The sequence below is a fragment of the Condylura cristata genome, unplaced genomic scaffold, assembly GCF_000260355.1.
Source record: "Condylura cristata isolate star-nosed mole 26May11 unplaced genomic scaffold, ConCri1.0 scaffold00006, whole genome shotgun sequence".
Classification (NCBI taxonomy): Eukaryota; Metazoa; Chordata; class Mammalia; order Eulipotyphla; family Talpidae; genus Condylura; species Condylura cristata.
In genome coordinates, this window is record NW_004567107.1 from 23,113,300 (window position 1) to 23,128,663 (window position 15,364).

Sequence of the window (15,364 nt, forward strand, 5' to 3'; positions counted from 1 at the left end):
TGTATGCATAAATAAATCTATAAAAAAGAATTTCCAGATAGAGGTAAGTATGGTCCAGGCAAAAAAATGGTGAGAATTCATTATAACCAGGCAGGTTGCTGGAAAAATCATCAATCTTGTCTTTGGAGCACATCTGTGGAGAGCTTCTCTGTGCTCTTCTCAGATTGTCTGAGGGTCTGAGTGAGAAGATGTGGAGGCCCAGTCTTGCACTTGGTAGTTTTATACAGTCTGTCTGCTTTGTCAACCACTGTGTTTTCTGTTTCTTTTATCACTGCAAATTCCCTATTTTTTATTTGATCTGCATGTTACTTAGAACATGCTTTCAAATATTACTTAAGAAGTACAATAGATTTGAGTCCTTGAATACATGAGTTTTGTTTTGTCTTTCTGTTAACTCCACCAAGATATGTTTACTTTTTTGCTATGAATTAATCGGTCACAATCTTTCCCTCAAAAGTTAGTAAATGTTGTTTTATTATCTTCTGACATTTAATAAGAAAAAGAAAACTGAAATCAGTGGTTTTCTTTGTCTTTTTTGGCCTGAGTACTTGAGAATGTATTTTCCTTTCATTGCAGACCTCTATTGATACATGCTTAAGTGTGGATATCATTTTAGATATTTTCTGAATAATACTAGAGCCCCTTTTAGCTATATACAAAGACCAATCTTCTCAACCCAGGAATATTTTCATCAATTACAGTTTTGATGCTTGTTTCTATGCTATTAGCTATTAGTTTACTATCCCTCTCAAGAATACCTGCAATTTATAGACTAGCTCCTCAGTCTGTTTGATGAAGAATCTACATCTTTCTTCTTTTTATTCTTTCTTTCATCTCTTCCCCTTTTTCTCTACACCTTGTGAGTCTTCTGTGTTTGTCTTCTCATAACTTTCACTTTTCAATAGGGCTAATTCTACCCTACCTGCCTCCGAAGCAGCATGTCACACTAGTTAAGAGTACGCCCTCTGGGGACCTCCCTGGTGGCCCTCAGTGCTTCCACCACAAGGTCTGAGTTCCATCCTGGTCAGGGAGCTGACCCACATGGTGCAGTAGACCTCTCATGTCTTGCGCACTGCTCCCCTCAGCAGTGTATTTCAGTGGATCTGCCTGTTCTATCCCTCCTCTGGTGTATCCTCTCACCCCTATACTCCAGATCTTTTATGCATAAATAGATAAATCTTTAAAAAAAAAACACTCCCTTGAGAACACCTGAAATCAAAAATTTAAAAACTCTATGACCTTAGGGGAATTTCTAAACCTCTCTGTTCTTTAGTTTTCTCATCCTTAAAATAGAAAATAATAATAGTTACTATCTCATAGAACAGAATACAGTGAGTTGATACATATCAAGCACATAGTTACAGTCCAAAACTATAAGCTACACTAACGGTAAAAAGTCAATGGTCCCAAGGTGGGTGTCCTGACAAATGAAAGAGCTGTAGGATTATTGAAATGTGCCTCAACTTTTATCTGTGGACTAAGTAAATAAAAATAATTTATCATTAAGCATGAAAAAAAAAACTAGAAGCTATTATCAATTCTGCTATTGCATTTTCTTTTTTTTTTTTTCTTATTTCTACTTTGTGACTCTTCCTGTTTAGTTATCCTTTTCATCTCAATCTGTTCTCTAATTATGATTTCTTTACCTGTTAGAAACTATACAACAACACTGTCATTATTATTAACCACTACCATGCCCTGAACACTTACTGTATGTCAACACTGGATACAGTATTTTATATATCAAATCCATACAATAATCTGCAAGATAAATTTTGTTTCCATGCTACACGTGAGGCAATTGAGGCCCAGAGTCTCTTCCAAAATCTCTCAACAAAAATTTCAAACCTCAATTCATCTGTTCACATGGCCTTCTAATAAGCAGTGACCTTCATCAACTCTTTTGTTTCTTGTAACCTTTCATGTAAATGAACATAAAGAACTAGGGAGGTAAGACAGTATACTTTGGCAATCTCAGAATATCATCAGTTTTGAATACTGAAAGATCAGACCCAGGTCTTTAAGGTAAGAGTGATAAAAGGAGTCACAGTATTTGGAAGCAACCGGGTCTCTGTTTCTCATAAAGTATGGCTGGGCCAGAGGGAAGGTGGGGAGGTATTTTTTTTTTAAGACTTATTTATTTGTACATACAGAATTGGGGTACAGGCCAGAGGCTCAGGGGTGGCGAGAGGCTTCACCAGAGACAGAGTGGGGAGCAGAACAGGCAGACTGACGAAGCACTCTGCTGAGGGGAGCAGCGGGCGGGTAAGGAGAGGTCTGCCATGCCATGTGGATCTCCTCCGGGACAGGCGGGGATCGAACTCGTGCGGAAGTGGCTGTAGCTTCTCAGTGCGGTGCTTTAACCCGCTGTGCCACCAGGGAGGGCCGGTGGGGAGGTATTTTTTAACCCACATTGTCAACAAGCTTTTATCCTTCTTAGGTGGCATCAAAACTTTCTTTAACTTTCTTAGGTGGTATAATAGTTACAGGATTGTTCTTGCCCCTCCTTAGGCATTTTCAAAGTTGGAAAAGGCAGTGTCAGAGCCTGCCAATCTGCAAACTGAATACTATTGTAAACATTGCAATTCTCTAGCATTAGGCCCAATTAGGAGAGCCTATGTGAGTCGGTGAAATACATGTGTGTGGTGACCACTCTACCCCTCTCCTGCACATGAATCTCTTCCACACAAATCACGGCCACACTGGCCTGAGAGCGGACACAGGTCAAAGGCCAACAACTAGCGCCAGCACTCAGCCATGGTGTTAACCCATGCACTCGTATGAGGTTCATTTGGAGGATAAGTTTTGTTATAAGGTCAAACACCTCCTCTAACCAAAAAGAATGATCATCCAGGGCATCTCACTCAAGGTGACAGAGCAGACCTAGTGTCTCTCAATTTATTCACTCATAGCTTCTGGGTGTACTTATCTTTATTTTTAAATAAATGTTCTATTTGAATCAAGGAATTTGAAAAAAAAATAAATCAACTGGTCTCTGTGTTCAGCATTGCTTTACATGTGTTTATATATTCTTTATATATTCTTTCTTTCCTTAGAGAAAACATTAATTCAATAGAAAAGGATGCCGAGAGAGCAGAATGTGGTGTAAGTTGTCCTTCAATAGCTCATACTGTTAAACGAAGAGGATCTTCCATGAGCTGAATACAGCGGACCCAAAAAATGTATTTTACTTCTTCCAACGTCATTTGATGAAATAGTAGAACTTAAGGAAGTGGAACCTGAGGAAGAATGCTCTCCAAAAAGTTTCATTTTTTCAGTCGCTGAAGCATATTAGTTAGTTTCCGGGAGTCATAAAATGTGTCCCTTGTGTTCTTGCTATCGGCCATCTTGTACTTGCAGCTCTAAGTCACTAAAAATATTGAAAGAATTAGCGCAGAGGTACAAGAACTGAGAGCTGAAATCCTATGCCCAGAAACTGCTGTCAGTTTTGAAATCAGCCATGATCGCTGAGTCAGTTGTTCGTGCGTGTCTGCTAGGGAGCAGTAATCATGTTGTGCCAAATTTAGCAGGTGCTTGTCCTCCTACTCCAAAGTAGGGAAAGAAGCTCTTGAAAAATATCTTGCTTCTTTTTTCACCCAGGCACCATATTATTCTGGGAATGAATGCATTACTACCACCAAGAGAGTGTACATGTATTCGTTTATCTTTTGTACCACCCATCCCTTGTTCCAAAAAAAGATTTGAGTTTATGTCCTATTTTAGGAGCACACACCTAGCCGGAGGCCTGGAACACCGTACTCAACAGATGCTGAAGGAATGAATGATTAGGCAAAACAACTCTGAATAGCTTTCCCAGAAATTACATCGCAAGATGCTCAAAGCCCAGAACAGTTGGCTTGTTTATTTTTAAGTACCATTGTATGTTTTGTATCTCCCTTTGTTTTCATAATGCTCACCCCTATGTGGATATTCAATTGTTTATGAAAGCACAACTCTCTTTGCCAACATAGACCTTCAGCTTTTGCCCTTCTGAGCTGTCTACCTGGGACCTTTCTATCTTTACTTGAGCCATTACCTCCTCTTCCATGACTTTCTATTACTTCACAACAAGCTGAATCATTTAAGTCTCAGCTCAAAGTGCACCCTTGTGAGAATCTCTCCTTAGGGGCCCACCCACCCCTCCCATCTATCTTCACCCCTCAGCACACTCTAGGTCTGTGCTAGGTGTCCTGGTATTTCTAGATTTCCCTTCTTTAGAGTTGTTTTCAAAGGTTTATGAGGCACATATATTCCATCTCTCCTTATTTGTGAATGTCATCAAGGTAGCACCTGAGACCCACTTCCTTCTACTCCCCCATAGGACTGATCTCCCCACATTATACACAGTTAGAAGTCAACTGTTCATGAAATCATACTTCACACGCCCTCCCCGGCACTTCCAAGCTAGCCGCAGCCGCTTAAGTGCGAGTTCGATCCCCTGCCCGGAAGTGACCCACATGGTGTGGCAGACCTCTCCTGTCTCGACCTCAGCAGTGTACTTCTGCAGTCGCCCTGTTCTGCTCCCCACTCTGTCTCTGATGAATCCTCTCACCGTTCCTGCACCTCTGGCTTATACCGCAGTTCAGTATGCATAAATAAATAAATAAATAAATCTTAAAAAAAAAAGGAAAGAAAGAAAGAAATCATACTTCACAATGTGTCTGCTAAAACCCAAAGCAGCTTTGTTCCTTTTTTTTTTTTTCTTTTTGAGGTACTGGTTAATTTTTTATCACTTTTATTAAGATAACATTGGTTTACACACTGTATATAATTCAGAAAGATAGGGTCCCACCTCTTCAGATGTGTTATCTCTAACAAAGCACCTCTAGTCCTCCATCATCCATGAAGCCAAATAAACCTCCTTAAGTCCTCCCCAAGGCACCTCTGTCTTGGCAGGTCTCTGGGCGATCTGCTTAGCCCTTTGATTCTATCTTTACAGCTGGCATTTTATAAACATACATTTTCCTTTGGCCACAAGCCATACTTAGGCAATATACTCTAAATACTGGTCTTCTCTAAGATTGTCCTAACAGGACATCCCAAATAATACTATGCTAAATGTGTACATGTTTTTCTCCCTATATCTAGAATTTCCTCTGCTTGTCCAGACTTATAGTAGGCTCTTCAAGGGAAAAATGTAGCTTCATAAAACCATCTTTACTTTGGGAACAAAATTAATCTGTCACTGAACAAGGGAAGGCACCACGGCCTCTCACTCCACCCTACCCTCCAATAACACAGGCCACCAAGCCAGGAGCACACCAGCCACTGTCCACAGCTGTACTCATCTGGAATAGGAGGGAACAGACCATCAGGCCCTGTGCCCAAGTCCAGGAAAGGGCTCATGAGTCCCTCTGGTCAAGATTAAAAAGAGGACTCCTCCCTCTGAGGAGGGCAGCAGGGAGTCAGCATTTACTGATTAGTGAAAGAGCAAGGAAAGAGGGCTCCAGGGAGACCACTCTCTGGACATGACAGAACACCCCCACAACTCCACCCCCCACCAAGGTCCTCGGGTTAGGGTGTTTATAAGGTTTAGGGCTAGGGTTTTGAGAACAAAGGAATTAAACCTCGTTGAGAAAATAAGAAGCTTGTATATGGCTGTAGTCCACTTCTCTGTCTGAATATTTGTTACAGCGCAACAAAAGGGGCACCCCAGAACCCCCAAATCTGTCCACTGTAAATAGGTTCTGCCATTCACTACATCAAGACAAAACATATAGACCTCCAATGGAAAGGAACATTTAATACAATCAGTGTGCAATACAGAAAATACAAAGAATGTGGCTTCCACATGAAGCACCCAAAGTTACACAAAAGGGATTGGCCCAAAGGCCCGAAAGCTCGCTCTAGTCTAAAGCACCTTCTGGTGGGGACCCATAGGAAAAGGTCAGAAACAGCCAGACAAGCCTGGGAGAAAAAGAGCAAAATCACAATCAAAATCAAAGCTGCCATAGCTACCTGCCTCCCCCAATGGGCCTCTCAACCACATCTATCCCAACCAGTCAGGGCCAAAAGGCAAGCACAGTTTCTTCACATGTCTCTCTGCTCTGGGTGCCAGTTCTCCTTCTGAGTCTCCATCCTGCTTCTTTTCTTCTCCAGTCTCCTTTCCAGGTTCTTCTCCTCCCTACTCAGCACCACCCTCCTTTGGGTGGGGCAGGGAACCTGGAACTCCCCTCCCCCTGCTACATAGTGATCTCATATTGTTGCTAGCTGTGAGCACACACCAGTTGCAGCTTGGTGGTGATGCAGGGCTCATAAGTGTCTAGTGGGTGAACATTGCAGATGTGTGCCCCAGCTCTGTTACTAAGCAGCCTGGTGCCAAGGTCTGTAACTCCTGATAAGCTGTAAAGAGAGTTGAGGATGCACAGGCAAGGGAAAAATGAGTAATGAAAACAATGGGCCAAAGAAACGTAAGGCAGTGGGTGTCCAAGCCTAGAATCATCTTGTTTTATGCCCCTGCGGGAACAGAGGGTCCAAAGGGGCACCCTGACCTTGGGGACTCTTGGTAATGTCCAGGAGGAGGCACATGTCATGGCAACAGGACTCCACCCACATTCCTGTTGGTGAAGAGTGGGGGGCCTCCAGGTCTTGCCAGGGCTTCAGGTTGGTGCATTCTGCCTTGGCTGTTCCCAGCTCCAACCTTCCCCCCTTTACAGCCCTTGGTTATAAATCCTCCCTGCACTCCCTTGGGGCGGCCCCTCCTCCCTTGAAGTCCCCTCCCACAACTGGCCCCAATAAACCTCTCTTCTCTAAGAACACTTGTGTGGGCTCCTTTCTTCAACACCTTACGCTCATCAGTCTTACAGTTGATGGGAAATAATGTAAGGAAAACAAGATGGATAATTACAAATAGGAAATCAAATGCAACTTTGTGCAAAGCAACTTTGAAAAAAAGACAGTAGCAGTTGAGTTAACAAACAGAAACCCAGGAGTCCCTGGGTTACTTGTGTATGAAAAAGCCCAGAGATGGGCTTACAGTTCTTACAGAGCAGGCAAGACTGTCCTATGGTGCCGATGCTTGTCACATGTCACTGCCCTGCACAGAGCTCAGGAGAGTTCTCCATATATTGGAACAAGATGTTGAGAAGTGCTCCTGGCTGTAGGTCAAGATATGATGTGAGCTATTCCCAGAATTACACCCATGCCACATTATTCAAGAGAGAAGAAAGTAAGCTTAACTTCAGAGGCTCGAGAGGGCAGGAAAAAAAAGACTTTTTTCTTTCCCTTTGGTTGTTTCCTCACGTATTTGCATGTCAGTGCATATAAACAGTTAATGTGTTCCCTGTACTGAAAACAAGGGTTTGGTCGCTGAAATTGATTTCAGAGATCGGTGAGTTTAAGTTTTTCATTTTATGGGTGAGGAAGCCAAGGTGAAGTGGTTTGCCGAGGGCACAAGTGTCATTTCCACACTGCTTCATTTGCCAACTCATAGCTCATTCCACATATTCTCAGATAAAACCAGAAAGCTTGAGTTTTGCTAAAATTATTTTTTAAAAAGGTCTTACTTAATTGAGCACAGGGCCAATGCTGATTAAGCCACTATTCTTATGCAAAACAGACCTCATTATTTGACCAAAGTTGGATTCTACTTTTTCTAGTGAACTCCTGTGCCCTTCTCCTTGGATAAAATTACCATGAATTTCAGAAAATGCCTTTAATTACTTAGTGGTGGCAGGAAGAATTACAGAACGTTAAATTGCCAGTGTCATCTGGGGAGAATTTCTTTGATTTTTCTGCTTCCGGAGAGAGAAGAGACGCTAATGTTGTAACAAATGTGGGGACGGTTTGGGCCAGAGTACAGAATGTACATGCTTGGTTTTTCAGGGTTCAGAGTGATAATGCAGAAAACTTTTTCACAGTGAGGAGGATGCCCAGGCTCCACCTCCCTCCTCTGGAGATTAAGTGCGAACTCCCTCTGCCCTCAGGGATCTTGGGTGGGACATTTTGAGATGCAGCCAGAAAAGTGTGATGGCATTTACCTACATAATGCCTGAAGCTGTAGGAAAGGCCTCTCTGGAGTGATAACTTCCTAAGTAACTGTAATTAGGGTGTTATACTTCAGACACAGAGTGTTACAAAGATGGTGTGCTTCACCTAGCCAAAGTCACATTTTATCCAGCTTTCATTTCTTTCACGTTGTCATAGCACTGTCCTATGACATATGATAGACCTTTTTCTAAGCAAGGGCCTCTTTAAGGGTTATTCAAAGGTATTTGTATTTGAATCTGGCTACTTCCTTTGCAGGTGACTGACTTTCAAGCCACAGAAACTTTTCTGGTGCAAATATTTTGTTCTGGTTATATCCGATCCTGATCTATAGCTTTATCAAATTCTACTTTATGAAGTTCAAGCCAGTGTGCATAGATAATAAAGAGGTGTCAAAAGAAAGAACACAAGTCCATTCACTTGGCAAACATGGATGGAGTTCTGGAGCCAGAGAGCCTGTACCACATGTTGGGGTTGTTACAGAGCACCCCAATGTGAACTGGGTTGCCTGTCTGTGGGGCCTCACCCACATGCTTAAAATTCAATTGTACTGCAGCACACACAACCAAGGGTCAATAATGGATTCATTTACAAATGGGAAAGAAAAAGGAACAACCCAGGGAAAGAGAAAAAGAAAGAGATATACAAGTTAACTGTAACAGGGTGGTCCCTGGGAAAAGGGGAAGTTCCAGATTCCCTGCCCACCCAGAAGGAGGGTGGAGCTGAGCAGAGAAAAAGGAGAGAAGGAGAGAAGAAGAAGGGGATGGAGAAGGAGGAGGAGACCTGAGAAACCACATGGAGCAGCAAGCATGTGAGGAAGAAACCGTGCTTGTCTCCTGAGCCTGAACTGGTTAAGGCAGATGTGGGTGAGAGACCTGTAGGGAGGTGACTATGGCAGTGTTGATATTGATCTTGATTTTGCTCTTTTCCTCCCAGACTTGTCTGGCCATTTCTGACCCTTTTCCATGGGTCCCGGCCAGAAGGTGCTTTAGTCTTGTGGCGAGCTTTCAGGCCTTGCTTTGGGCCAATCCCTTTTGGGTTGACCTTTTGCCCACGAGGGGATGGGTAACTTCAGGTGTTTGATTTAGAAGTTATATTCTTTGTGTTCCGTATTGTATATTTACTGCATTAAAGTCCCTTTTCATTAAAGTTTTATATGTTTTGTCTTGTTGCGGCGGATGGCAGAATCCCCCTGTCCTGTAACAGATTTCTCTCCTCTAACACTACCAGTTCTAGGGTAAAGGATGTCCTGAAGGAACTCAAGAACTCTGCAGAGTTCCTTCAGGACATCCTTTCCCCCCTAACAGCGTCACCAAGCCCAGGCTCTCCCCACCCCACAGGCACACATGCTAGGATACTTCACTGGGGTTTTGTAGGCCCGTTTTCCTTCCCCTTCTTTGGTTTAGAACTTCTTTTCCTTTGGACGCTAAGTCACATGGTCCCAAATCCACCCCAACGTACTCTGACCCTACACACAGCTGTCAATCAGGTCCAGAAAAGAACATGTGACCTGAGTGAGCCAATTAGGGAACCAGGTGTGTGTGGGGGGGGGGGACTTAAATACACACTGGAGGATGGAGAAGGGTCTTTATAGACCTGCACAGTCCTGGCAGGCAGCCCCCGGCACAGAAGCTGGAGCTACGTGTGGATGAGTGCCAGGGTGGTCCCCAGGGAAGGGTTGGCCCCAAGTGCCCTGCCCTACCCAAGGAAGGCTGGAGCTGAAGGGGACAGAAGCAGAGCAAGGAAAGAAGGAAACTGAGAAGGCCGGGAGGAGGCACACGGAGAGAGACGTGTGCAGACCTGTGTTTGCCTCTACCAGAGACCTGGGGGGCACAGAAGACACTTGCAGATATGAGGAAGAGGAGCAAGGGGTGGTTAACAGTGGCAGAGTTTATCTTGACTTTGCTCGTTTCCTTCCAAACTTGTCTGGCTCCTTCTCCCCTTTCCTATCGTTCCCACCAGAAGGGCCTTAGACTTGTAGCAAACTTTCAGGACTCAGTAGTCCCATTTCGGGCCAACCCTGTTTGGCTGGGCATTTATCCAGGAGGGGATGAGTAACTTTGGGTGCTTAAATTAGAAACTATATATGTTCTCTTTCTCTTCTCTCCATTGCACACTCATTTCCTTTCCTTTAACTGTTAATCCTAGAGTATGTTTTGTCTTAATGCAGTGGATGGCAGAACCTATTAAGAGCAGGCAGGTTTGAGGGTCCTGGCATGCCCTTCATCCCATCCTGTTACCTCACCCCACATTTGCAAGATCACCTCCTATCTGAAAAATGTAAGAAGTTTATTTATCCTCTAGATAAAGCCAATTTGCACGCACTTACAGAGGGACACCTCAATTACCAGGTAAAATCAGAATGAACACTGTGTAACAAATGATGCTCCCAAGTGGTGACCTGAGCCCTAATGATGATTTACCCTGAGGTCACATATAGAGAAGATTGTGTCTACTTGCCTATGCGGAAGGGTGAGATTTCTAAGTTTCTTCTTAGCCATGGCCTGTGATTCTAGTATGATGCTTTCTTAAAAAATGAAATCTTGTTAACACTATGTAGAGGATTTCTTCTGTTGGGAAGAGCCATTGTTTTAAAATTTTATTTTAATTCCCCAATGGTGTGAAGAAGTTCAACTATACTCTGAATTTACATATATCCAATGGCCACTTGGATGATTTTTTTCCCCTTTCTAGATATCAAATTATTGGACTCCCGTGTTCCTCCCTATCCCAGTTCCCCAGCCTGTGAATCCCACTTTATTTCTGTTCTCTTCTCCTTAATAAACTTTTTTCTTTCTCAATAGATAACAAATTATTCCATCCAAAAAAAAAAATGTTTTGCCCTGTTTCCCACTCACCGGCAAGAAATCCCACCTGACATCTCAGCAAAATCTGAAGTAAGGCAGGAACAACTGATCGAGTCAAAGATAAGAACATTCAGGGGCTCACCTTCAAAACCCACGGTCTAGTTCTAAAGATACAAAGAAAATCAAAACCAGCCTGGCCTCTCTTGGGGCAGGATTCCTGCTTTTTTGCCTTCTTTCATGTAACAAACATGATGTGCAGCTGGGAAAAAAAGCTATTTTCATAAATGTTTCATTCTCCCTCCTCTGAGCAGAGCATCGCTGGAGCATGAATTATGACCGCCTGGCCAGCGAGCTCTTTCCTTCAGCTCATCCTTTCTCATTTGCGGTCACGGTCTTGCCTCCGGGGCAACTGACGTGGTGAACAGAGCTCAGTGTCAGAAAACAGCAGCAGCTTGTGGGTCCGCTGACCGTGCCTTGCCTAAGAGCTTACTGGCCATTTATTTATGCTCTTTCCTCAAAGCCAAGATGGATGGGGTTTTCTTTTCTCCCTGCGTGGTTAACACAGAGAAACCCCACTGCTGTGACTTCTCCCCCTGAGGGTCTTCCTATCAAGTACTCTTCCTGTTATGTCATATTTCAGCAGCAAAATATCGTTGATCCTTTTTCAAATGAGGAGCAACTTCTGTGGTTGGTGAGTGCTAATGTTCATAATTGCTGCCAGTCAGCAGAACCTGCTGTGGGTATTTCCTACTGCAGCTCTAGCCACAGGACTGTCAGGGACCAGCAGGGAGCTAAGAACATGATGGAGCCCCAGCTCCTACCTACTGACAGCCTCATTCATCTCTCCTGGAATGTCTCTGCCTTCCAGCTCCTACTCTAACATAAGACCATCCATAGAAGCCACTTAATTTATTGAAAGGCCCTCATAAAACCTGTCCATAATACTTAGGAAACTGGAAATTACTGAAGTGGAAAAACGAAGTCATCTTTAAAAGGAACCCCTCGATGTGAGGAAAAGCAAAATGCATTAGCCCTGAAAGTCCTGCCTCTAGGAGTCTGCTTCTCCTCTTTGAGTCCCCAGATCAGTTATGAACCCATTTGCTCACCCAGTTCAGTTCTCCCTGCTCAAAACCATCATCTTCCTTTAGTCCCTCGATCCCATCACCATCAAGTCCTAACTATGCCTTGTTCGTTCTGATTTTGTGAAAAGACACCATTTTTTCACTCCTAAGTATCCTAAGCTAAAATTTAATCTGATTCTTAAATGTTGAGCTCTGGGCATCTTGCATGTAGAAGAAAACCCACGTGGGTTTACTAACAACTCTAGTTATCCAAAAAATGTCCTAAGTGAGTTTTTCTGGGGGTTGGGGTCAGTTTGTGCGTCCTGCTTCTTTCTTAACTGCCTTGTGTGTATCGCATTCACCCAGTCCTTCATGCTTATACTTATACCGTCTGTTGCCCTCTCAACTAAATTCTTCTTCTATTCTTCTCACCAAATAACATCTTGGAATGTAAAAATGTTCATTTAAAATTCTTCATCATGTATTTTTAATGACGGTTACACAACACCAACATCCCTTAGTCAGTTTGAATCAGCACAACACTTTAGTAATTAAATGGTCATCCATACAGTTTTAATAACAATTGCCTCTACTTTTGATTTGCCATTAATCCAACAGGGGGGCATTAAGTTTGCACTGAATTTCCTAAATTCAAGCAACTCTGCAGAGTGACTTATGGGGCTGCCCTTTAGTTTGTTAATCATGCAGGCTGATAATAGAATGGCCAGACATTCAAAAGGCATCTTCAAAGAAGCCAACAGCTCTATTAACAATCTGAAACACTAACAGTCATTCCCAGCCAGTGGTACCATTATGCACACAAAACAAGATGAATGGCACAGAACATTCAAGCAGGCCAACCCCGACCCCTTCTAATACCGAGTGGAAAAGACACCTACTTCACTGGAAATGCAAGAGGCAATTGTCATTTTGGGATATACAGTTACTTTTCTTCTTTGTAGACTATGAGGAAATGTTTCGATCACATTAGCTGGGCTTTTTACAGTTACCATAATAATTATTATTGACAGATTCATTCGGGGTAAGAAATGGCCTTTCAGAAAAAGCAGAGCCTGGGGAATGGGAGCAGATGTGCATTATAAAGCAATATGTGGCATAATGAGAAAAGCACTCTTCCCTATCCTATTAATTGCTGGCACTACCTAATAATCAAGACTTACTGACCCCTTTCCACCCTCCAGCTACCGATATTTGTATATTGCAATGCATCCTAGCCCAAATGCAAGTTCATATCTATGTAATGTTGAGAGTCAGTTGTACAAGAGTCTGAAGTCACTGCATTCGCAATAATAAAAATTGTGAATAATAAATACATTCCTTCCACTAAGTACATAAGTGCTTGAGTAAATGAAACAATTCAGTTGAACTATTGTGTGGAATTTTTCATTGATAATCACAAAGATGATTTTTAAATATGGAAATGCTTTATACATGAGGTTAATTGATAAAAGTAGAAAGCAAAACTGTCAGCACACTATGATTACAGGCATGTAAGAATACAGTTGGAAGTAAGGAAGAGAAGGAAAAGGCAAGCTGTTGTATTGACAGAGAGGATGATGAGAAATTTCTTTGCCTTTAAAAATTCCTTTAATATCCCTCTGATATTCTTATAATACAAGTGATATTTGAAAATCAAAGCTTACCTCTTATGAAAAAGTTATTCAACTTACTCCTTAGCAAAATCCATAAAATGAAACTTGCATGTGATAAATGCTGAAGCATTTTTTTTTCCAAGTTAAAAATAGTGTTGGAATCTGCCAAGGAATCAGCTCACATTATTCAATGTCAGACACATTTACACTCGTATGTATTAGTAATTCCTTCGGTTGACTTTTTTTGCCGTTGTCATGACAACCGTTTCCACCATGAGAGTACCCCTAGGGCCCAGCCTCATTCACATATTTTAGGCTGTTTCTCTTCTAACAAAGCAATTAATACTAGAAGCATATCTGTATCTGAAAACCTAATGGTCAGTTCTGTCTTCTGGGGGAATGCAGATTTGGCTTCCTTCCTTTTTGCTTTGGTAGACACTTCTGTTTCTCTTTGTGGTGTTTTTCACTAGCTCCTACAAGTCTCTTGATTGTTTCTAATTCTATCCAATTTGCATTATTTCACATTTATTTCTTCACACATACTCCAGGTTTCCCTCTCAAATGACCCTCTCTCCATCATCAGTGACACAGTACATTTCATTATTGATCACCTTGGCTCACTGCCACAGAAGAGGGTCAAATTGCCCTAGGAATAATCAAAACTTTAGAGTGATTCTGGATTCATAACCACAAAATTAGTGCTGACTTGCACACCTCAGGCATAACAAGTTCAAAAAAACCACAATGTAACCCCTTGCATTTTCTGACAACCATAGAGACTGAAGAATCCTTTCTAATGAGGATTAAGGATTCTGCCTCCCCTTTTACACACACAGGGCAAGTTAAGTTTTTCACAGTAACGAACAGTGTGGTAGAGGTTATGATGAGATGGACTTATTCTTATTCTGCTGTCTAGAGAATTAATGTACACACTTTTTATTAAGCAATAATTACTATCAAGCCTGCACTGATGAGGCTATTGATAGTAGTTATTGTTTATCAGTGTTTACCCCCTTTGGTTCTGCAATTCTTTTAAAGATCTTTTCTAAGGTAATAATCTAAAATGTAGGAGCATAATAGGTATATTATTTATTGCAAAGTTGTTTATAATAGTAAAAGCACTGAGATCCATCTAAATGTCTACCTATAGAAAAAAAATGTGATACCCACAAAGTAAAATATATAAATGGATGGCCCTCCCTGGTGGCACAGGAGGTTAAAGCACAGCACTAAGAAGCTAAAGCTACTTCAGTATGAGTTTGATCCCCGCCCCAGAGTAACCCACATGGAGAGGCAGACCTCTCCTGACCCGCACCTGCTCCCCTCAGCAGTGTACTTTGTTAATCTGCCTGTTCTGCTCTCCACTCTGTCTCTGGTGAATATTCTCACCCCCTGTACCTCTGGCCTGTATCCCAGTTCAGTATGCATAAATAAATAAATCTTTAAAATATATATATATATATACACACACACACACACACACACACACACACATATATATATGGCACACCTATAATGGATAGTAAGAATCTGTGATATAATGGTAATTTAAAATGTTGATTAAAAAATAATATGGGTATATAATGTGATTATGACTTTGTAAAAAAAATAAACAAAATCATAATCCCCATAGGGACAGGAATCATATTGATCTTATCTACCTGGTATCTATTTAAACTATGGTAATATCTCTAAATATTTGTTATATAAGTTACTAAATGGACAGATAGACAAATATGTGTACCAAAGAAAACTGAAAGTAAGTAATACACCAATTTTTAAGAATAGTTATCTTTGAGAAATAACTTTTTATGATCTCTATATTGGTTTTGTGTTTTCCATCTTATTCACTTTTAAAGATTTTTTTTTTAAGATTTATTTATTTATGCATGCAGAA